Source organism: Hylobates moloch, unplaced genomic scaffold (genome assembly GCF_009828535.3).
Source record: "Hylobates moloch isolate HMO894 unplaced genomic scaffold, HMol_V3 SCAFFOLD_11, whole genome shotgun sequence".
In the NCBI taxonomy this organism is placed as follows: domain Eukaryota; kingdom Metazoa; phylum Chordata; class Mammalia; order Primates; family Hylobatidae; genus Hylobates; species Hylobates moloch.
In genome coordinates this window covers 32,748,956-32,774,185 of record NW_026652286.1, presented here as the reverse complement: position 1 = coordinate 32,774,185, position 25,230 = coordinate 32,748,956, and the positions used below count along the sequence as shown (strand labels likewise).

Here is a 25,230-nt window from a genome sequence, read left to right as displayed (position 1 = left end):
CGCTTAGAATATACTATATGCTCTAGCTGACCTTCTGGAAAAAAAAGGAATATAGTATATGCTCAAAAAAATGTTGAATAACAAATCAATTTCCTACTGAGATTGAAGAATATAAGTGGCCTAATATGAAAAATCCTCAATATAGCTGTGGGAGACCCTGCGTAGTGCGCTATAGGATTGGAGAAGGAATGGGCCAAGAAACTGCTAGATGCTTCTAGTAAGTTCTTTGGAATACCAGATAGTAACAATTCACTCCTTAGAGAACTCATCCATTTGGTAAGTCACTAGAATATCCATTAAGTTTTCACAGTTGTCACAAACATTGAAAAAAGTAAGCTGATTCTAGGAGTTAGTAATTTCTGTACTAAAAAAGAAGGTCCAAGAAAATACTACTTGCATAGTTTAGTGGCAATAAACTTTGATATTTAAAGGAAATGTAAATGTTAATATATCAAATGGCCCATAATTGCATACTCTAGGAGTCTGATTCCATTTTTAAATTTCAGTGAAAACATGAAAACAGAATTTCAACTGATTCAGCACAAAAGATTACAATAACCTAATATGATAATTGGAAAAGAATGAATCAGAATCTTGGCTTCTATTGAAGAACAGACATTGCCTGGTAGGTATTCCCCCCAACAAAAAAGCCAGAAAATATCTGATGACGATAGAGAATGACATAAAAATTTTTTAATGCTAAAGATTGAACTGTAAAAAACCCTCTTAAATTGTGCCCTAAATCTATATGTTCCAAAAAAAGTTTGAAGGCTTATTCCATCTGCATCATCTGAGTACTTGTAAAGACATATACATATCCCCAGGCTCCATCCTATGCCAACCAAATCACCAGGGGTCAGGTCTGAGTATTAAATATTTACCAGGTGATTCTGATGCACAACCACTTTTGGGAAGTAGCACTAAACTGTCAGTCTTTATGTCACATCCTTTCTTTCCTTCATCTCATTGGTCAAGGTCAACTTTCTGCAGGAAGCTCTCTGTGGTTCTTTTTTTTTACCTACTGGCAAAATTTCTGCGGTTCCTTTTGTTTACTAACTCCCTTATCTTAATATGGCATTTAATCAGAGTATATTAGTTTATGAAACCATGAAACTGGGTTTGGAAAATAGTGGAGAAAAGTAACACAGTATTTAATTTCTTCCCATATTGGATCTTTAGATCCTGCTTTGCTACCATAGTTCAAGCATTCTCTCACATAGAACAACAGGCATATTAATATTCAAATGCAAATCTGAATGTAACCCACATCACTGGCAAGAAAGATCTTAGTATGTAGTTTCCTGGGAAGATACCATAGCTCACTTGGATTAAACAACAGCTAAGGATTTTCCAACTGATAAGCTTGATATAATAAAGTTCCTGACCTAATGCTTTAGAAAGAAGTTTAATTAACAGTACCACTTTAGGCTTAGAACAAAGGTCTAATCCTCAGGATCCAAAGTTCAAATCCCACTTGTACTATTAAATGTGATTTTAGGAAATTTGCTTCACTTTTTCACATCTAGATTTTCTAATTAGTAAAATGAAGATACAGTATGTCATACTGAAACAATAACAATAGCTAATAGTCACTAGATGTTATGCTAAGTGGAAGGCAAGTGGGAAAACAAAATGAATTGTTTCTTATCCATTGAAGAAATATTGGCAAGGTGTGGTGCCTCATGCCTGTAATCCCAGTGCTTTAGGAGGCTGAAGGAGGAAATTGTTTGAGGCCAGGATTTTGAGACCAGCCTGGTCAACATAGAAAGACCCTTGTCTTAACAAAAAATATATACAAAATTAACCTGATTTGGTGTGACCACTTGTAGTTCCAGCTACTCAGGAGGTTGAGGTGGGAGAAAGTATTGGATTACCTGAGGCCACTGCACTCCAGCCTGGGTGACAGAGCAAGATGCAAGACCCTGTCTCTTAAAAAAATAAAAAGACAGAAGGAAGGAAAGAAGGAAGGAAGGAAAGAAGGAAGGAAGGAAAGAAGACATGAAAGGAAAAGAAAAAAAAAGAAAAGAAAAAAGAGAGAAGTTGGTGACCATGCAACTACCACAACTTTTAGTTGTCGTAGGGATTAGCCTGACGATTACATCCACAGGAAAAAATGTATAGTTCTGGTAAAATATTTTTTTCAGAATCAGATAAGAGGAAAACAATAAAATGTGGATATCCTTGTTTTAAAAAATCAACAATATGATTATATTGAGATCTATCTATCTGGATCAAAGAAGGTATTTTTTGGCTGTGGCAGATTGTATTTTTCCAGTAGTGGCTGCAATAATATTTCCCATCCTGCGTGTTTTTTGAGAACCTTGAAAAATTCTCATCAAGAGACTGAGTTTATATTCTCTCCTCTTGAACTTGCATAGACCTTTGTGATTAGTTCAATTAATGCACTATGAGACTTCTGAGGCTAGGTTACTAAAGATAATATAGCTTCTGCCTAGCTCTGTCTTTCAGAATTCTTTCCCTTGGAATCCAAGTATCATTCCATGAGGAAGCCCAAGCCACATGGAGCGACTGGTTCAGAAAGAAACCAGGTTTCCTAGCCCTCCACTCCAGCTGACCTTCCAACTGATGACCAGGACCAACCAGTTGAATGAGCCTTCTTGGAAGTGGATTTTCTGGCCCTTAGCCAAGCCAGATACAAGCGTTTCCCACAAAGCCCTGCCCAAGTTGCAGATTTCTGAGCTAGAGGAATGATTGCTTTTGTTTTATACCACATAGTTGAAGAGTGGTATGTTATGTAGCAAAAGACTACCAGAACATTGCCTAATTTTCTAGAGCATGTATACATTAATACCGCATGTCAGCATTTCTTTAATTGCCCCATGGAGTGTTAGGATGGAGTAACTGGGCATCCAATTCAACTGCAGAATGTTATTCAGAGCAGTGCTAGAATTCCTGCTTGAAATTTATATAGTGGGTATGTTAGCATTTTTGTGTGGCTATAACAAACTATCACAGACTGGGTAACTTTAAAACAGTAGGAATTTATTTCTCACAGTTCTGGAGGTAGGAAAGTCCAAGATCAAGGCACCTGCATGTTTGGTGTTTGGTGAGGGCTGCTCTCTGCTTCCAAGATGACACCTTGTTGCTGCATCCTCCACAAGGGACAAACTGTGTCTTCACATGATGGAAGGGAGGGAAGGGGTGATCTGGTGCTCTCAAGCCAGCTCTTTTATAAGGCATTAATCCATTTATGAGGGCAGAGCCCTCATGGTCTAAACACTTCCTAAAGATCCCATCTCTTAATGCTTACACTGGGGATTTAGTTTCAACATAAATTTTGAGGGGACATAAATATTCAAACCATTGCAGTGGGTACATTTTCTTAAGTTGGAAAAAAATTTGTAGATGAATGTTCATTACAGTCCTATTTTTAATATCAAGAAAGAAAGACAAAGAAGGAAATGAAAATGGAAACTATCTAAGTGATCACTAATAGGTGAAAAAGATATGTATATCTATATAAGGAATGCTATACAGGCACTAAAAAGAAGACAAAGATGTAAATGTACTGACCTACATTTTATGGGAAAAACACAAAATGACATGTATAGGAAGATCCCATTTGTGGTAAAATACATAAAAGATATTCCATTTATATAGTTGTATAAGGAGAAAGATTTCTGGAAGGAGATGAGTAATGATACTTCTGGGGTATGGGAATGTGGAATTGAATTGGGAAATAGGAACTTATATTTCCTTTTCTATATTATCTGTATTTTTCAATTTCTTTATTTGAGTATAGGTTTTATAATAAAAAATGCTTTTCAAATGCATCAAAATTGTACAGATCACCTATAAACTATCAGAATTAACTTTAAAAAGGAATAAGGTACCCTGAGGGGCATCTGGAAATATTAGATATGCGTTTGGCCTCCCTGGATGATCATATTTGTGTATGACAGCTGTCCCACACAGAGCTATGCACTCCAATGTGTTTGATGTCAGGAAGCCATGGATTTAATCTGGAATAGTAAAACTCTTTAAGAAAAAGTAAGCAATTTGATCAAGGCTGTTCCACCATAAGAATCTGAAGTACTCCAGGTGAGGTGGCTAATGCCTGTAATCCCAGCAGTTTGGAGGCTAAGGTGAAAGGATTGCTTGAGCCTAGGAGTTTGAAACCAGCTGGGGCAACATGGTGAGACTTCGTCTCTACAAAAAAATAAAAAGAAATTAGCCAGGCATGGTGGTACACGCCTGTAGTCCCAGCTACTTGGGAGGCTGAAGTGGGAGTATTGCTTGAGCCCAGAAGGTTGAGGCTGCAGTGAGCTATGATTGCACCACTGCACTCCAGCATGGGCGACAGAGTGAGACCCTGTCTCAAAAACAAATAGGTAAAAGGATCTGAAGAACCATAAATAAAAGAATAAAATAGCTTTAACCTTTAACTTTCCCATAGTAATGCTAAGTGTTCCACAGACAACATGGTTACTTGCCTTATTTTTCAATTTGCTCTAAAATAAAATACATTGTCATAGTAACTGGGACAACCCTATATGTTACAGAGAGGAACAGTGTTGGGTATGACCCCATGGTCATTTACTTTACCTAACATTTTAGGACTCTCATATCAGTTCACTGGTGAATTGCTGGAGCTAAGGGTAAAAGTACTCTGATTTTCTAAACACACGTCAGCTAAGCGTTAAGTTAGGCGGCCAGGGTGGAGATAGGTGGTGAGAAAAAGCAGTAATAAAGAATGAAATTTGCCTTATTGTAACTCAGATGGAAATACCATTGATAATTAATTATGTGTAATATTATCAAAACAAGCATCTCAGTATAGCTTTGATGTTTTCATGTTATTATATTATGTTTCATGATAGGAAAGTTTTGATTTGAGATTAAACAATCACTATGAAGAAACTTTCATGAAAAATAAAAGCCAAAGCAGGGAGCATGCTAACAATTATCCCCAAACCAGTAATCAATGAAATAGACAGAAAGCCACAGTGTTCAATTAGCCTTATGCAATCTCAAGATATTAAACTTTCAGTGCATCCAATCTTCCTGCTCCTCCTGTCTGAGCTCCAAGAGCACACATTTGTAGGTTGACAAGCCTGTGTTAAGCCCCCTGTGCCATGTATTTTGCCTGACATTAAGGACAGAGAGGTGAAGGATGCTCTCCTTGCCCTCTAAGAGCTTGAACTCATGTCATTGTGTGGTTCATATCACGTCATATTATGGCTTGTAGTAAATATGTCTTATAGAAAGGCTTGGGTCTTACTCATATTTGTTCACTGTCTCTACCACAGTTATTAACTGTAACCACAGCAAAAGGTTTAAATACTGATATGGTTTAGATTTGTATCCCTGCCCAAAACTCATGTTGAATTGTAATACCCAGTGTTGGTGGTAGGACCTGGTGGGAGGTGATTGGATCATTGGATCATGGGGTCAGTTACTCATGAATGGTTTAACACCATCCACCTTGATACTGTTGTCACAACAGTGAATGAGTTCTCATGAGATCTAGTTGTTTAAAAGCATGTAGCACTTCCTTCCCCTCTCTCTTGCTCCTGCTCTCACTATATGAGATGCCTCACCCTTTGCCTTCTGCCATGATTGGAAGCTTCCTGAGGCCTCCCCCGAAGCAGAAGCTGCTATGCTTCCTGTAATGCCTGCAGAACTGTGAGCTAATTAAACCCCTTTTCTTTATATATTACCAAGTTTTAGGTATTCCTTTATAGCAAGGCAAAAATGGACTAATACAAACGGTAATTTTCGTTCCAAAATATGGTCAGGGAATAAAAAGAAAAATGAGAGTAGATGAAAAAGAATCAGAATTATTGGACAAAAGAAGGCCCTGATGTTTCCTGATTGCCTGCCACATGCCAAACTTTGTGCTAGGGGTTTTGTATGTGTTCCCTTGTTGAATCCTTCCTCCAATCCTGTGAGGCAGAAAGGAAGCTAAGACTTATAGAAGGCTTACAGAGGTCTAACATCTTCATTTCTTCTCTTCCATTCTCCCCATTGCAGCTGGGTTGTCTGGTCTGATCATTGATTTAACAGCCATCCATGGTTCACCATTACCCTGGGAATAAAGTTCAAAACGCTCCACTGACTTTTAAGGAGCAATGGGACCTGGTACTTTCCTACATCTCCAGCCTCATTTCTTGCCTTGCTTTCTCTTGCTCTCTTCTCTGTAGACATAGAACATTTACTTCAGTTTCTTGAGACATTATGCCCTCTTTCGTATCCTGGCCTTCCCACAGGCTGTTTTCTCCACTTGGAATGCTTTTCCTTCCTGTCTTCTCAATAATGTTGAATGAATGAATGAATGAATGAAGGGATACTGGAGAGAGTAAGGGTAGGAACCTGTTCAGGGGAAAGACTAGGCATAGATAAAGGGATTAGAGAGTTAATCACAAACCTATGATAATAGACACATTCTTTAAGGTTTAAGCTGGTCAAAGATGACCAGATCTTGGTTTCTTCTCTTTATTAACTTCTTCTCCTTCAAGCCTCACCATTGGTGCCACTTCCTCTAGGAAGCTTCTCTCACCCCCACAATAGTTAAATCCTCTTGCTGTATGCCCCACAGCTCTATGTACTTTTTGTCTATACTCATCACAACAGACTAAAGCTGCTTGAGGATAGGGCCTTGTCTTTCTTGTTTGCTTCTCTATCCCCAGCACAGAGCAGTTGTTCTAAACATATTTGTTCATTTGAATTATGAACAATTAGGAACACATAGTTGGTTTGTGTTTCTCATTGGTTTTGTTGTTGTATTTTTTGGACCATTAGTTTCTTTCATGCAGTGTTATCAGTGGTTAGCAATTTTAGAAATTCCCATTCTTCCAGAGTGAGTGCAACTGGTTGGGGAGTGGGGCTATTCTCAAATACAAAATGATACTCTCTAATTTATAACATAATTAAACAGCAACTATTCTGAGTTTTCTAAATGTCCCTCTGGTCACAGGCTCTGGGGACACATGTTTATTTTCCATTCTTTTACCTCAGCTCCCTCCCCTTTTCCCATTGCCTGACTAATTCCTATATATTAGGTCTCGGCAGAACCGTAACTTCAGACAGCATGCATCTAGACTATGTAGGTGGCAGTGGCATCTTAATGCGAGGCACAAGAGTACTTGACACATGATGGCTAGATAAATGATGTTGAATGAATGAGTGAGTGAGTGAGTGAATGAAGGGATGTTGTGGGGGAGATTCAGGGTAGGATCTTGTCAGGGGAAAGGCCAAGAGGAAAAAGTTAGGGAACTAATCACAAAGCTATAATAATAGCTGTGTTCTTTGACATTAAGCTATAATACTAGCTGTGTTCTTTGATGACTACTATCAAAAGATGCAGCACATCTAGCACCCAGAACTTAAATCATAATTTTATATTTATATATTGTATATTATTCTCCAATAAAAGGAAACAGGAATCCCTGGATAAATGGATGACTCTAAGGCTGGGGTAGGGAAAATGCAAAGTAAATTTGGAGCATCTTATAGTGCCAGAAAGTAAGGAAGTGCTCAAGTGCCTCTAAATGTGGGCTGCATTTACTGACTCTCATGTGACAAACAGTATACGGAAAAGGAAAAAATAGTAACTGGTAACAGGAAAAGCTGGCAGATACTACCTTAACCAAGTGATCAAGATTAACATCACCAGTGATAAATATTAATAAACATCGTGAACTTCTCTATATGAGGCAATGAGAAAGACACCTTACTTCTGGGACATTTTTCCCCAAGATCTATAACCTCAATCTAATCATGAGAAAACATCACTCAAATTTGGAACAGTCTAAAAAATACCTGACCAGTGTATTCCAAAGTGTCAAGGTCATGAAAAACAAGGAAAGACTGACAAACTTTAAAGACTCAGGGGAGACTAAGAAGACGTGACAACTAAATTGCAACACGGTATACTGGAAAGAAAAAGAACATTAGTGGAAAAACTGGTGAAATCTGAATAAATTCTGTAGTTTGTTAATATTACTCTGTACCAGTGTTAATTTCTTAGTTTTGATAAAGGATCATGGTGAAGGGTATATGGGAACTCGTATTATCTTTGCAACTCTCCTGTAAATCGAAATTTATTTTAAAATAAAAAAAAAGTTTTTTTTTTCCTTTTTTTTTTTTTTTGCCATGCAAGGCTTGGCTGCAGGATTTGTTTGTGGAGAATACTAACGCATGGAGTAGGGAAGCTTGTCTGATTTGGGATTCATGAAATCTTGGCCCTCTAGCAGTGCATACATGCTACCTTTTTCTGCATAGCTTTTTTGATTTTTACAGAAGGATTTCACATCCTTAAATTCATTTGACCTTCTCTATCAAGAGGAAGGATAGGAAATGAAGTACATTAGTTGCTGTGGGACTAGAGTAAGCTTATTCCAGGACCTTAGGGTAAAATGAATAACCTCACATGTAATGTTCAAGATTAGGCATCTGTGGAAATGAAAGTGTGGTCTCTGAAAGAGACTGATCTAAAAGAAGACTGTGACATAATTAACACACTAAGGGAAGAGTCTGACAATGGTGGCAACCAAGTCCAGAAAAAGAATAGCCAAACACTATATATTTGTTAGCTTTTATATATATATATATTTGTTAGCTTATTATAGCCAAACACTATATATTTGTTAGCTTATTTCTAGCAGGGCCCAGGGGAAAGCAGACCCTAGCAGTCTCTCATAGACTTAACCAACAGGATCTTCCCTTTGGTAGAGATCAATGCCTCAGACTATTGCAACTCCTTTGTTCTGATTCTACTCTCCCTAAACAAATTATTAAGCACAAAAAAAGGAAGGTGAGCATGTATTTGCTTATCATTGTGCTAGGTAATTTAAATGCTTTATATTTTTAAATTATCTCAAGACACTATGAAGTTGGCATTCTTATCCCTTAGTTTATATGTGCAAATCAGAGAGAGATTAAGCAAACACACTTGATTATACAGTAAGTGGCGGAGCTGGGATTCAAACCCAGATGATTCAATGCCTTGGCTCACGCTGTTCCTACACCCAGATGGTAAGTACAGTCCTCCCTTGGTAGACATGGAGGATTGGTTCCAGGAATCCCTGGGTATACTGAAATCCACGCATACTCAGTTTCCAAAGCCCGGAACCCGAGTATACAAAAAGTCTGCCCTCTGTATACACAGGTTTCACATCCTGAGAACACTTTATTTTCAATCTGTGTCGGGTTTGGTTGAAAAAAGCCCACATATAAGTGGACCTGCGCAGTTCACACCCATGTTGTTCAAGGGTCAACTGTACAGAAGAAATGCCCTTCAGCCCCACCATGCTCTTTAGCCATCCTGCCTGATAGGGACTCCTGGCAAAACTGATCTTTGGGATTGCATTGTGGAAATTGCCTGGTTTAGAAGCAGGAAATCCTACTTTCCTTATGAAGACAAGCTCTGGAGTGAATCGACAACAGGGTGGCTCCCTGACATTTGTTTCCCCCTTCTGTTGGGAAGTATCCTGATTTTAGTCTGGGCATTAATCCTGCCTAGCCCAAGTACTTTGGTTGAGGCTGATTCCATCCCTGGCACTTGGGGCAGGAAATGTGATTCAGACTAGTATGACCCTATTTTATAGCCCCAGATTTTGGTTATAGAATGGGTGTGTAAGTAAAATTGGGTCAAGGAACACAAGGATTTGTTTGCTGGGAGCCTCTGGGCTCTTCTTCTAAGAGGGTTTTCAGAAACATTCTTTCCTGTCTTCTGGAATATGAATGATGTCATGCTGGACCCCTATTTACTCCAGTAGTGATGGCACCATGTCCAAGAGGCTGAAGAAGACACCAGAACTAGCAAACTTGACATAGGGTTTATTGGGGACTTAGATACAGGGCCATCCAAGAGAGGGGAGCTGGACAGAAAAACTGCTCCCATTAGTAAGAAGTGTGCAGGTTATATAGCATTTTCACGTAGCAGCTTCCGCCTAGCAACCCCGAGCTAGCAACCCCCATTTAACCCAAAACGAAGGGCCTCGATTCTCTGAATTCCAAGGAATGGGTCAGGGGGCTTTGGATGTCCTTTAGAGATAAGGAGTGAACTGGATTTCTCAGAACCCTGAACACACATTCTTATTAGACCATAAGGTCATTCTCAGGGTATGCTTGAGTTATTGCTGTCAGGTGCATCTGCCCTACCAGTGGGAAAGTGTGCAGCACAGGGGTGTGGATAAGGAAGCTGCCTACTGCTAATTTTACTTTGCCACAATGATATGTGGACCAAAGAAATCAAAATAAATGAAACGTTTGGTGTTCCCACCTTACCTTATGAGCTCGTAGATCCGTTTTATTATTAACTCAGTTTGAATTGGCTTTTTTCTTAGTTACAACTGAAATAATCTTACAGACAACTTCCAAACTAATTTTTCTGAAAGTTAGCCAGTGAGTAAGGTAATCACATAACTTATTATTCAAATTAAGACTATTTTGAGAGAGCAGTGGGAACCATTAATAACTGTCCTGGGCAAACCGAGATGTGTGGACACTCAACTCGTGAGGTTGCAATTCTGTCTGTGGATAAGCTTTGAAACTCTGAGCAATTAATTTTAGATCTCTGGATATCAATTTTTCTATGTATAAGATGAAATATGAAATTCTGTGAGTTTAGGTTGTTTCTCTCCAGTCTATACTATTCTGCACTCCCTTCTGCAGTAAGAGTCTGAAGGCCAAAATGTTCTGTGGAGTAGATATAACAACAACAACAATAGCAGCAACAACAACAACAATAATAATAATAATAATAATAATGAAAGTCAACCACTGCAGCAGTAATGCATCACAAACCACCACGGAAATCTCAGTAGCTTTCAAGAACAGTTATTTTTCTTGCTGATAAATCTGCAGATATGTTGTGGTTTGTCTGATCTCAGCTGGGCTGACTTGGCCAGGCTGAGTTCAGAATGCTCCGTGTGTTTCCATTCCTGTATCCAGACTGAAGAAACAATGACCATTTGGGGCATACTCTTCTCATGGCAGAGGGAAGAAGCTCCAAGAGGTCAGAAAAGAACCAAGCACATTAAAAAACTTTCTGACATGACATATGTTATATCCACTCACATTCCCTTGACCAAAGCAAGTTGTATGGCCACGCTCCATGTTAACCATGAGCATGACCATACGCTACTCCAAGAAAAAGACATTGAAAAGTCACATAGTGAAGGGCTTAGATATATGAATCTATTACAGGGTAGAAGTAAATAATTGATAATAATAATCCAATGTAATAACCTCTGTTACATACACTGGGCACTCACTAGGTGCCAGACTCTTATGATACATGACATCATTTAATCTCCACAGCAAGTATATGGGACAGATACTATTAGTATTTGTTGTATGAATGAGTGATTGCCTATTGTATACCTACTGGGCTATGTGCTGTGGCTACTGTATAAAACAGTTCTGATATTCAGTTGGCTGGATATCAGTCAGGTACCTGGAGGGCTCTGTTAGGCATGAAGAGGAAGCTGAAATTATTTCCTAAACTCACATTAGCAATGATGCACATCTGAACCCAGGGCAACTGATGAACAGGAGAGTCTTGACTTACATAGAAAGAGACCTTCTAGTGTAGATGCCTCTTCTCCCTTCCCCTCCCAGTCATCACCTGTGGGCATCACTCTTTAGGGTTACTTCCTATATGGCATAATTGGATACATTCTCTTCCCCTTTTCCCAACATACAAGCTCAGTGGAAGATTCACAGTTTAACATACTGAATGTTTGCTAGTTAGGATTTTGCTCCTCTGCCATTTTCATACCTACATTACAGAAGCACCAGTGAACAATAATTACAAACCAGAAAACACATAACAAACAATCAGAAGATGGTACATTTGATGTCTGGAGGTTCTTATGATGGGATTACTAACACAAGGAAAAGCCTAATTAGGGGAAAATCTGGGACAAGGGTGATTTCCAGTCACTGTTCAAACAGTTCTTCCTCCCACTCATTCCCAAGACCATTTTGATGTTGTAAGCCTGGAGCCTCAAATCTTGAGTCTTTTTCCAACTCATTATTCTTTAAAGGGATGGGTGAGAAAGCCTGTTTTTCTGTTTAATAAATAATGTACTCTAACAATTAATATAAGATGTCAGGGTGCATAACTTTATTTCATCCAACATTTACTGAATATCTACTATATGCCAGGCAATGAGCTAGGTACAAGTGACAATCCTGCCATCAGGATGACACACAGACCAGTGTGGAGAGAGACACATATATACAGACTTAACCTTAATGAAGAGTGCTCCATTTGAGATATGAACAACTGATATGAGACAGAAGAGCGAATAATTATTTCTTTTTTTGAGGACAGGAGCAGAAAGAGTAGATGCCATTTTATCTGAGCCTTGAAATCTAAGACAGAAGAGGTAGAAGAACATTGTAGGAAGAGGTTCAACATGTAAAATGGCACATCGGAATTAAAGCATGACTTTTCTCTTCCAGAGTCCTGGGGCTGTCTAAGGAACTACAGCGGGATAGAGAGTGTTATGGGTTGAATTTTGTCCCCCTCAAAAAGGTATGTTGAAGTCTTAAACTCAGAATGTGATTATTTGGAACTAGGGTCTTTATAGAGGTAATTAAGTTAAACTGAGGTCATAAGGGTGAGCCCTAGTCTAGTATGATCAGTGTTGTATAAAAAGGGGAAATTTGGTCACAGATAGACATGCACAAGGGAAAACGATGTGAAGAGACACAGGAAGGATGCCATGTGGAGACTAAGGATTGGAGTCATGCATCTGTAAACCAAGGGATGCCAAAGATGCTGGCAAACAAGCGAAATTTAGGAAGAGACAAGGAAGGGTTCCCTTACAGGTGTCAGAGGGAGCATGGTCCAGCAACACTTTGGTCTCTGACTTCTAGCCTACAGAACTGTGACACAATACATTTCCATTGTCTCAAGCCACAGTTTGTGGTACTTTGTTACAGAAGACCTAGAAACTGATACAGGGAATTAAGAAGGAGCTGTTAGGATTCTGGACTGCCCATTCCTATTTCAAACATGGTGTCTGTCATTTTATGCTTCTCTTAAGTGTTTGCTTGAAAAGCAGGGTTTTGTTGGTAAACATGAAAACAACACGTAGCGAGTTTTGAGAGTGTCATTTGGACACTTTCAGTTGATTTAAGTTGCAAATAACCAAAAACCTAAGTCTACTGGCTTAAATAGCAAGGTTTATGGTTCACATAATGACAAAAGTCTAGAAGTGATGTGAAATTCCTGTGCAATTAATAGAGGGTTTGATCAAGGCTCTAACTCCATGTCTTTGCAGTTTTCTGTAGAGTTCTCATGTGTTGGTTTCTTCCTCCGGCTGGCTCTTGTTATGGTAGCAAAACAGCTGTGATAGCTTCAAGCTTCACTTCACAGTGCTCTACTCAAAGTAGGGATGAATAGCTTTGACTTGGTATTCCCAGCCAAGGCCTTGAGGTTCTCACTGATTGGGCCACTCCTGAACCAATCTCTGCATGCATTGATGAACTGAGGCCTGTGTTATGAACCAAATGTGGCAGGAGGGAAGGATTTGCCCTGATTGGCTTACCCACTTTTTCTATTAGCCTTATTTACATAACAAAACATTAAAAAAATTTAGTGGCTGAAAACCACAACAGTTTATTTTCTCATGATTTTGTGGGTCAGGAATTTGGGCAGGGCTCAGCTGGGATGTCTCATTCTCTACCATGTGGTGTTGCCTGGGCTCACTCATGCACTTAGGGTAATTTGGCAAGTCAGCAAGTCCAGGTAACTTGGTCCTGGATAAGGACAGCCACATGTCTGCTGGTTGAGTGGGTAGTTCGGTTCTCTTCTCTGTGTTCTTTCCAGCAAGCCAGCTTGGGCTAATTCACTTGAACATGTCATTCTATGAGAGTGAGAACAGCTGTAAGGCCTCTTGACATGTAAACTTGGGACTTGTGTGACATGATTTTTGCCACATTATATATTGGTCAAAGCAAGTCCCTACATATTTTTAAAAAAATAATTTCAAGTTTTATTTTAGATTCAGGGAGTACATGTGTAGGTTTGTTACATGGGGATATTGCATGATGCTGAGGTTTGGGGTATGACTGATCCCATCACTGAGGTAGTGAGCATAGTACCCAATAGTTAGGTTTTCAACCTTGTCCCCCTCTCTCCCTCTCCCTTTCAGTAGTTCCTAGTGTCTGTTGTTGCCATATTTATGTTGATGGGTACCCAATGTTTAGCTCCCACTTACAAGTGAAGACATGTGGTATTTAATTTTCTGTTCCTGCATTAATTTCCTTAGGATATTGGCCTCCAGCTGCATCCATGTTGCTGCAAAGGACATTATTTTATTCTTTTTTATGGCTGCATAGTATTCATGGTATATGTGTACCACATTTTCTTTATTCAATCCACTGTTGATAGGCACCTAGGTTGATTCCATGTCTTTGCTGTTGTGAGTAGTGCTGTGATTAATATACAAGCGCATGCGACTTTTTGGTAGGATGATTTTTTTTTTTTTTTTGGATATATACTCAGTAAGGGGATTTCTGGGTCAAATGGTAGTTCTGTTTTAGGATCTTTAAAAAATCTCTAAACTGCTTTCCACAGTGGCTGAACTAATTTACATGCCTAACAATAGTGAATAAGCATTCCTTTTTCTCCACAACCTCACCAGTATCTGTTGTTTTTTGTTTTTCTTTAGTAATAGCCATTCTGATTGGTGTGAAATGGTATCTTACTGTGGTTTTGATTTGCATTTTTCTGGTGATTAGTGATGTTGAAATATTTTTTCATAGATTGGTTGCTTGTATGTCTTCTTTTGAGAAGTGCCTGTTCATGTCTTTTGCCCACTTTTAAATGGGGTTATTTGTTTTTTGCTTGTTGAATTGCTTAAGTTTTTTTAGATTCTGTATATATGTCCTTTGTTGGATGCATAGTTTGCAAATATTTTCTCTTATTCTGTAGGTTGCCTGCTCACTCTGTCGATAGTTTCTTTTGCTGTGCAGAAACTCTTTAGTTTAATTAGTTCCCATTTATCAATTTTTATTTTTGTTGCCATTGCTTCTGAAGCAAGTCCCCATATCTTGATTTAAATAGTTATAAAAATTTGTGATCATTTAAAATCTATCAGACCCACCCTTATAACTGGGGGAGGGGTAACCAATTTCACCCAAACCACATGCTTCTAAGCAGAATGAACATCATGGAGAAAGCTGGGTAGAGGCTGGAGAAGAGGCTGAAATCATGTTGTGGCAACTATACATTAATAAAACTGGCAAAAATGAAAAGAAATTAGGCTGTAGGGGGCTTTTTGTATGACATGCTTTGTATGACATGCTAAGCATACTTGATCTTCTAGGCTCATGATTCTTCATGGTTGATGAGTATGATGCATTCCCATTAGTAAACATGATTCAAAAATGATTTACCATGGCTGTGATTCTCATCATGCAGAGTGGGGGTGAGAAATGTTTCCTATAGGGACTGCATCAGACCCTCCATCTATTTGTGGGGAGGGTGGTGGACCTACTTTAATTGTTACTCACAGTTCTAGGTGATGGGGAGTCACTGATGCCTAGATCCTGAGTGCAAGGGAGATTTTCTGCTTTTAGATCCAGTCTGAAGTTGCTCCTATAACAGTTCTGGGTTAAATTCACATAAACCTGCCTTCATTTCCCCCAGTGTGCACATATGCTGCTAGTTTGGGACTCTCCTATTTCTAGCAGTACACTGTCTCCATAAGCAACATTTCTTCCTGAAGGCCAAGTCCTTGGGGATCAGTCTACTCCTGAGTACTCACACACCATTCTGATTGCCATGGCTTTATCCTGCTCTCTAGCCTTGACAAGAGCAGCCCCATCCATCCAATGTGTTTTTGGACCTCAATTCGGTGAATGGCCACAATCCAATTCTTTTCTTTCCCAGAAGTCTCCTTCATATGTGCTCCACCTAACATGGTCTCCAATACCCAAACAAACATGAACATAAACTTACGGGGCAAGAGGAGGGTGATATCTTTGTGGCATTCGAGCTGCGGTTACTATGTTCTGCCATGTGTACATATTCACCTCTGCTGTTGGGCCGAATACAACTTGTAAAAGAAACATGGGATTTCCCTTGTTTATGGAGAAAATGAATAACTAAATAAATTTATTGAGTAAATGAATAAATATGGATAAATAAGGTAACCCTGTGCAGCATCCCTCTAGGATGAAAAAGCATAGTGACATGGAAAATGTTCCCTGGTGGACAGCTTTTCTCCTCTTCACTCAAAGCCCAGGAAGGCACCAGTACAAGTGGCTATAAGACATCTTAATCTTGGATCCTCTCCATACACTGGTGCAGGATACCTAAGCCAAGAGGAAGAGTTTAGAATAATGAAAATGTCTCTTAAATTGGGTAGGAATAAGGTTCTGAGCAATTCTTTGGCATACTGGAGCAGAGCAGGGATAAGGGTGGGGTAGATGGACGATAAAGAGAAAGAGTGTTGTAGGTGTGAGCTAGGAAGAGCCCCTTCGTCACCTCCCCAGGGGCACTTCCTAATAGAAAATCTCACCATGGAGCCCACAGCCTTGTTTCTGCAGTACTTCTGGCTGTGGCTTCCCATTGAGGAGTGGCTAGTTTACAAAAAGGACTTGAAGCATTAAGTGTCTCTGACTTAATTCAGTGGCTGCTGCTCCATTTGGATAGCTCATTTCTGCTCCCACACCTCATTAGAGGCAGCCCTTGCTCACTTCCATTTGGCTAACAAGCATGAGCACTGGAGGAAATGGAGGCTATTTACAGTAAATTATTCAATGAGAACCAGGAGCAACAGTAACTTCTACCATTGCCTCACAGGCCAATCCCAGGGCAGCTCAAGATCGCTAGGATTGTTTAATCTGCAGAGTCCATTAGAGCTGTCAACAAGGGCAGTGTGGAAAGCAGTTGAAGGGTGTGGCTTGACTTTAGCTTTAGAAGCAGTCCCAGTATGGGGAGGAGGTATCTGGCGGAGAAAGTTAAGCAGGGAGAGGCAGCAAGTCTAGTCCAGCTGGCCTTCTTGCCTGCTCCTCAAGGACTTCTAACCCACTGGTTCTCACTACTCTTAGATGCATATTGGAATCTCCCGTGGGGGCTTTACAAAATGCTGATAACTGGGTTCCACTCCCCACCCAGATGCTAATTGAGTCAGTCTGGGAGTCAGGGTTAGGAAGCTCCCCAGGTGGGGAGGCTAAAAGGGAATGGAGGGATTTTACTATTTCACAGTGGAAAGCTGGAAAGACTCCTACAAAACCCAGCTTCTCAGGTGGAGAAACAAGAGGAAAATGTCTCCTACCTGGCTTAGCAACAAAGAGAGGACTAGAAACTCTTGAGTTCTCAGGTCAATTAGTTTTCCCATTTAACACTCTTCATTCACTTACCAGTCATGTGACCTTTGCCAAGTCTCTGTTTTCTAATTTGTAAATGGGTATAGTCATTTATTCTACTTATTTCTTATTGCCATGGGGTCTGAGTTCATGAAGATGTTCCTGAAGATAGTAGGGGGAGAAGAAATAGCAGAGATACATTTTTTAAATGCAAGACTTTAGAAGAGATTATCTAAATCAATGGTCCCCAACCTTTTTGGCACCAGGGACTGGTTTCATGGAAGATAATTTTTCCACAGACCTGGGTAGTCTGGGGGTCAGGGTTAGGAAGCTCCCCAGGTGGGGACGCTAAAAGGAAATGGAGAGATTTTACCATTTCACAGTGGAAAGCTGGAAGGACTCCTACAAAACCCAGCTTCTCAGGTGAAGAAACAAGAGGAAAAGGTCTCATACGTGGCTTAGCGGCAAGGATGATTCAGGTGCATTACATTTATTGTGCACTTTCTTTCTATTATTATTACACTGCAATATATAATGAAATAATTATACAACTCACCATAATGTAGAATCAGTGGGAGTCCTCAACTTGTTTTCCTGCAACTAGATGGTCCCATCTGGGGGTGATGGGAGACAGTGACACCCGAAGTGTGTTTCTTATGTCCAGTATACTCTGTAATCTCATTTTGGTTGCTGTCACTGCAGAAAATCCTGCTTCACAAAGATGGGATGTTGGAAATGGAAGCAGGCTTTTCAACGCTTTTGTGGCAATCTCAGGATATCCCACCTTGACCTTAATCCAGAATATATGGAGATTTTATGTTGGCTCAAACATACTTTTAAGGCTACCATCATTTGCGATCTCAAGCAGTTGATCCCCTTCTAGCACGGACAAAGCTGACTCACCTGGCTTATTAAAAAATGGGTCACAGATCCATTCCTTCCCAGTTCGGGGGTTTTTGTGGTTGAAAAGTAATGCTGAAACTCTTTTGAAAGCTGAGATAGGTGATCATGCGCCAGCTTGGAGAAAGATGACCTGGCTCAGTCTCTTTCAAAATCTCTGCTAATGTTTGAAACATGTCAAAAATCCCAATGTTTCACTTGTCACCCCCATAATTCCAGTTTGGCTGTGAATACAGCCATTTTATCTGCCAACTTGAACACAGTTGTTGTTCTCCCCTGGTGTGACAGATTGAATTTATTGAGCAGGTTGAATATATCACACAAGTAAGCAAGTTTTGTGACCCATTCTGTGTCAATGAAATGTGCTGCCAGTGATGACTGTTTTTCTAAAAGAAGTCTGTGGAGTGGCTCTCATAGCTCAAAAACTCTGGCCAGTGATCTACCTTTAGGAAGCCAACTCTCTTCTGTGTATAAGAGAAGACGTGTGTGCTCTGTGTCCATCTCACAGAGCTGCATGAACAGATATGAATTAAGGGCATGTACTTTAATGTGGTTGATAATTTTAATCACATCCCACAAAACATTGTTAAGTTCAGGTGATATTTTTCAGCTAGCCAGCATTTCTCTATGGCTGACACGGTGCATAGACTCACATTCAGAAGCAACTTCTTTGAACTGAGTAGTGAAACCAGAAAGCTGTCCAGTCATGGCAGCTGCTCCATCCGTGCATATACTGACACCAAATGACCAACCCACATTTCCTGATATGTAGTCATTCAAGGACTTGGATAGTTCTGCAACTGTGGTGTTGGTTGGCAGCAAAAGTGCAGGTAACACATCCCCATGCACATCCTCCTGAAAACATATTTCACAAAAACAAGTGTTTTTGCCTTGTTGTCAACTTGGTAGACTTGTCAACCTGGATTGCATACCATGGTGACTCATTAATCCTCTCTAACAATTGTGCCTCAACATCCTCTGCTATTTCATCAATTCATCTAGTTATGGTGCTAGCTGAAAGAGGAACACATGCTACCTTTTGAACTGCAGCCTCTCCTAAAAGTTCATGAAATGTCCTTAGCAGCAGGTGGGATCAACTCTTCACCATTAGTGAAGGGCTTCTTCACTTTAGTAATGCAATTAGCCACTAAGAATTACGCTCTTGGTGCAAACACATTTGATAAAGTGGTGGCCTTCAATTGCTTCTGCTTGGTATTATTCCATTTTCACACTGCTAATAAAGGCATACCAGAGACTAGGTAATTTATTAAGAAAAGGTTTAGTGGACTCAAAGTTCCATGTGGCTGGGGAGGCCTCACCATCATGGCAGAAGGCAAAACACATGTCTTTGATGGTGGTAGACAAGAGAGAGAATGAGAACCAAGCAAAAAGGGTTTCCCTTTATGAAACCATCAGATCTCATGAGACTTATTCACTACCATGAGAACAGTATGAGGGAAACAACCCCCATGATTCAGTTATCTCCCACAAGGTCCCTCCCACAACACGTGGGAATTATGGGAGCTACAATTCAAGATGAGATTTGGGTGGGGATACAGCCAAACCGTATCATGTTCTTTGTGTTCACATTTCTTTCTTTGGAAAATGCCAAAGGCTTGTCTTTTAGCACAAGGTGCTTGGTCTCCCTGTTGCGAAGGAATTTTGAAGGTTTCAGGGCTTCATTTGATAGCTGGTCACCACACATTATACAAAGCACACTTAGAGAATGTGAATCACCTGTTGCAATAAACCCATAATTTAAGAAGGACTCTTGGTATTTTCTTTTAAATGCAGCTTTCTTTTTGTTGGCAGTCTTAGAGTCTTCTGCTATCTCATCATTTGATCTTTCCTTCTTTTCAAAGAAGTTCTCCAGTGATGTTTGTTTTTTACTAATTTTGGCTAGGGTTAGCTTGTTGGCTTACCAAAACTGACTTAGATAAGCGCACAGTGCAGAAAAGAGGTGCGGATGGAAGTGGTAAGTAAAATAATGGGTGGGCCACATGCAGACTAAATAAGTGTCAGATTCTGACTTAAAGCCTGCCACCAGGGGCAGCTGTGCAATTGAAGTAAATCAACTCACTTGCCACTATACGGCCTGCCACTAAATGAAGCTTAATTGTCACTTGCCACTCACTGATAGGGTTTTGATATGTCTGCAAGCAGTTGATTTATTATGCTCTCTGTGCAGTCAAACCTCTCTGCTAATGTTTATCTGTATTTGCAGCCACTCACCAGCACTAGCATTGCTGCCTTGGCTCCACCTCAGATCATCAGGCATTAGATTCTCATAAGGAGGGTGCAACCTAGATCCCTCAAATTTGCAGTTCACAGTAGGGTTTGCACTCCAATGAGACTCTAATGCCACTGCTGATCTGACAGGAGGTGGAGCTCAGGCCACAATGTGAGCTATGAGGAGGGGCTGTAAATACAGATGAAGCTTTGTTTGCCCCACCACTCACCTCCTGCTGTGAGGCCCAGTTCCTAACAGGCCATGGACTTGTACCAGTCTGTGGCCCAGGGGTTGGGAACCCGTGATCTAAATGACAAGGGTGGGATAGACATGCATGAAAAATAGACATTCAAAGGACTCTACCTTTTAATTTTTTTTACCAAAGGGCTGCAGTAAAATCTGGTCTGAGTGTTGTGAAGTCTCTGATCAGGCTGCCTCTTACTTGCTGGCATCAAATACAGTCTCATTTGTCTGCTAAGGAGCCAGTGGCCATTTTGCCTCTTCATGAGTGGTCAGTTAGTCCGGGGCTAGCACATATCTAATTCGTAGTTAACAAGGTTGTCAGATGAATGAGTATATGAACCCTTGGCTCCTTAGAGACTTGGTCTCTGTCCCACCTTCCTCAAACTCCTAAAATGATGACCATGCCCATGAAAAGCTACAATCCCAACCATCATACACCCTTGTACTAACATGCTTCGCTGTACTTCACTTTACTTTCAGCCTTAATGATTCCAAAGAGAATTCTAATTTTTGATCCAAATGACTAAGGCATTCTCTTATACAGCCTGTAATTCCTTCCTTCCTTCCTTCCTTCCTTCCTTCCTTCCTTCCCTCCCTCCCTCCCTCAAATTATTGTTGAATTAAACCACAGGAATCTTAGCTACATACCTTGGAAGTCAGTATGTGAAGTCTTGTGTTGTTCTGCCCACTAAACTTTCATGCCCAAGGCACTTTGCTAACAGGCCCAAAGGGGATACTAAAGGGCTCATGTAGCTGACCTCATTTACCAGGACAGGAACATGTATTGGTTGCCATGAGCCCAAGGGTAGAACTTCCTCTTCTGACCTCTTTGTCCCTATAATAATGAGATACAAGATGTAGGGGAAAATGCAAACTGGAGATGGCTAGAAGTGGAAGCCAGGGAGCCCACAGGTGACTATCCAGACAGTAGCCACAGAGGCAAGGTCTGTATACAGTTGGCAGCAGAGAGGTTTGAGATTAGGAAACAACTATGGGCATGGGGTCCCCAGGCCAGATGGGAATGAAGAGGGGAGGGCAGGGAAGGGGAGGAGAGGGAAGGGGAGAGGAGGGGAGGGAAGAGGAGAGGAGGGGAGGGAAGGGAAAGGGAAGGAAGGGAAAAGACTTTTTGTTTTTGTTCTGGGAAAGCTGCTTCTAGACTGGAACTAGCAATTAGGCTAGGACAGGTGCCCAAGGCAGCTCTGAAGGTGACCTTGCCCAGGAAATCAGTGGCCCCAGCTATGAGGGTCAGAAGTCAGAGCTCATGGAGGCCTATGGTACATCCTTTGCACACCAGCCAAGGTTTCAGATTCTGGTCTGCTCTGTCCTACAGAGCAGCACTTGGCCCAGCAGAAGGATGCTAAGGAGGTTTCTCAACCTGACCCAGGATAACCAGACCCCCTAGTAATGAAACTTCTGCACTTTGGGCCCTCATCCTCCCCAGGACAGTGCTTGGGCAACAGAGGCAGCATGTTGAATTGCTGGTTCTGTCAAGGCAGCTTTGGGAGAAGCTCTTAAGCTTCTGGACACCTCCTGAAATGACTACTGGGAAATTAGTAGTATCTTGGCTTGATAGGTTGGATGGCATGGAAGGTAGGGCTTTCCTGCAGACATGACTGGGGCTGTCTGTGAGGCTGCTATCTTTGCTGCCAAAGCCCAAGGTCTCCAGACACACAGTGTTCTCAGCCTTGACAATACTAGCATCTTCTTCCGCATATCATCCCGTCTAGAAATTGCAGAAGCCTCTATTATGAGGGCAAAGCATTAGAAGCAAAACCCACTGGATTTCAGACATTTAAGCAGTAGCAAGCTAGCATCCTTAGATCGGAGAAGAGAGGCCAGCTGAATCCAGCTGAGAAGATAGGCCCTGGGTCTCTATGTACCTACCCAGGTACAGGCTGGTCTCAGGAAAATGTCCTTCTCTGGCTTGTCTTTTGGCACTAATAGGTCAAAATAGGCACTAATATTGATGACCTTGTGCAGGGTCACTCTCTCTCTCTGGGCCTCTATCTTCTCACATGTCAGATGGAGCATTAAAACTAGATCAGTAGCCGGGTGCAGTGGCTTATGCCTGTAATCCCAGCACTTTGGGAGGCTGAGGCGGGGGGTTTACCTGAGGTCAGGAGTTCAAGACCAGCCTGGCCAACATGGTGAAACCCCATTTCTACTAAAAATACAAAAATTAGCCAGTAGTGGTGGCATGTGCTGGCCTGTAATCTCAGCTACATAGGAGGCTGAGGCAGGAGAATTGCTTGAACCCAGGAGGAAGAGGTTGCAATGAGCTGAGATCACACCATTGCACTCCAGCCTGGGTGATAGAGACTCTGTCTCAAAAAACAAAACAAAACAAAACAAAAACAAACAAAAAAACTAGATCAGCTCAAAAGCTCTTGCAACCCTAATACTCTGAGACCTCCTCCTTCTGTTCCCTGCTCAGCCTGGACCTGCTTCTGGCCTCCCTGTGTCCTCAGCCATTGCTATTCCTTCTCTCACCTGCCTTACATTCTTGAGCCTGGGTTTCCTTTGCTTATTTTCTCACTGTGACCCAGAGATAGCTCATCTTTGCTGTTTCTCTCTTGCTTGCCCATTAACCATCTGTACTTAGCTATTAGACAAGTTGTTCATTATAATTGGCATAGCTCTTAAGTGTTTCTGGAGCTCCTTCACAGAAATTCTGTCACTGATTTTCACAAAGGAACTTGACCTGCAAGAACCCCACACAACTCAGTCTCCAGGGGGCCTGTTTTAGTCACTGAACCTTAGGGCCATCTATTCTGGATTAAGGCTTATTTCTTCTTACCTTGACACATCTATATGAGCTGAACTAGTTTCACATGAAAACTTGCTTCCACAGGGAACTTTAAGAAATTACAATGCTTTTAAAATGGAGTTTATTAATCTCCTCTTCCAATATTAAAAGCTATTAACCAAATTATGTCTTGCTGGTTTGGGGGCTTTATAACCACAGAAATTAGACTGTATTGATGTGACTCTCTCTTAGTTGCTTAAAGGGCAAATTTCCAGGCTGACCCAGCTCGAAGCCTGCAATGCCTTGAATAATTTTTCTCTAGGGGTCTCTGAGTGGTCACTGGCTACAGCCCTCCCCCATCTCTACAGTCAGGAGCTTTCAAGGAGACTACAGTGATCAGAAGCAAGCTTCTCACAATTTATTAATCAAGTATGGAGAAGGACCATTGAAGAACAGGCCCCCAGAGTGTCAGTAGCTAGCCTAAGACATTGATTTTTAGAGCCGCAGAGGAGCAGCTGGCTTCTGGGCAAGGCCTTGGACATGATCTCAATAAGGAAAAGTGAGGCAATGACTTTCTTGAGAACAGAGGAAACTCAAGGACATGTTTTCCTCTGGTCACTGAGGGAAACCGTGGTGGGCAGGTACTTGTATTATCTGAGACTGGATAGTTTATAAAGAAAAGAGGTTTAGTTGACCCACAGTTCTGCAGGCTGTACAGGAGGCATGGTTGGAGAGGCCTCAGGAAACTTATAATCATGGCAGAAGGCAAAGGGGAAGCAAGCACATCTTCACATGGCTGATGAGAGAGAGAGAGAGAGAGAAGGGAGAGGTCTACACACTTTCAAACAACCAGATCTCATGAGAACTGTATCATCAAAACAGCAAGGGGGAAGTCCACCTCCATGATCCATTCACCCTCTACCTGATCCCTCCCCCAACACTGGGAATTACAATTTGACATGAGATTTGGATGGGGGCACACAGCCAACCATATCATTCTGCCCTTAGCCCCTCCAAAATCTCGTGTCCTTCTCACATTTCAAAACACAATCATGCCTTCCCAACAGTCCCCTGAATTCTTAAGTTATTCTTGCATTAACTCAAAAGTCCAAGTCCAAAGTCTCATCTGAGACTGGGCAAGTTTCTTCCACTACCTATGAGCCTGTAAAATCAGAAACAAGTTAGTTACTTCCAAGATACAATGGGGGTACAAACATTGAGTAAATGCTCCCATTCCAAAAAAGAGAAATTGTCCAAAACAAATGGCTACAGGCCCCATGCAAGTCCAAAACCCAGCAGGGCAAGTCATTAAATCTTAAAGCTCCAAAATAACCTCCTTGACTCCATATCTCACATCCAGGCCACACTGATGCAAGGGGTGGACTCCTAAGGCCTTGAACTGTTCCACCCTTGTGACTCTGCAGGGTACAGCCCTGTGGCTGCTTTCATGAGCCAGTGTTGAGTGCCTGCAGATTTTCCAGGTGCACAGTGCAAGGTGTCAGTGGATATACCATTCTGGGGTCTGGAGGATGGTGGCCCTCTTTTCACAGCTCCACTAGGCAGTGCCCCAGTTGGGTATCTGTGTGGGGGGCTCCAACCCCACATTTTCCTCCTGCACTGCCCTAGCAGGGGTTCTCCATGAGGGCTCTGCCCCTGCAGCAGACTTCCACCTGGACATCCAGGTGTTTCCATACATCCTCTGAAATCTTGGCAGAGGCTCCCTAGCCTCAACTCTTGATCTCTGCAAATCTGCACACTTAACACCACATGGAACCTGCCGAGGTTTTACACCCTCTGGAGCAGTGGCTTGAGACAT

The 25,230-nt window shown here is 41.3% G+C and overlaps 1 long non-coding RNA gene across 1 annotated transcript in view; it reads left to right on the top strand.

Moving 5' to 3' along the window:
* Nucleotides 1–503: 503 nt before the first annotated feature.
* The window catches only part of LOC131384604 (uncharacterized), a 33,766-nt gene continuing 9,039 nt past the window's right edge, over nt 504–25,230 (top strand). The window contains exons 1-2 of the long non-coding RNA XR_009215617.1: nt 504–625; nt 12,436–12,508. This is a non-coding gene — a long non-coding RNA (uncharacterized LOC131384604). The remainder of the gene's footprint in view (nt 626–12,435; nt 12,509–25,230) is intronic.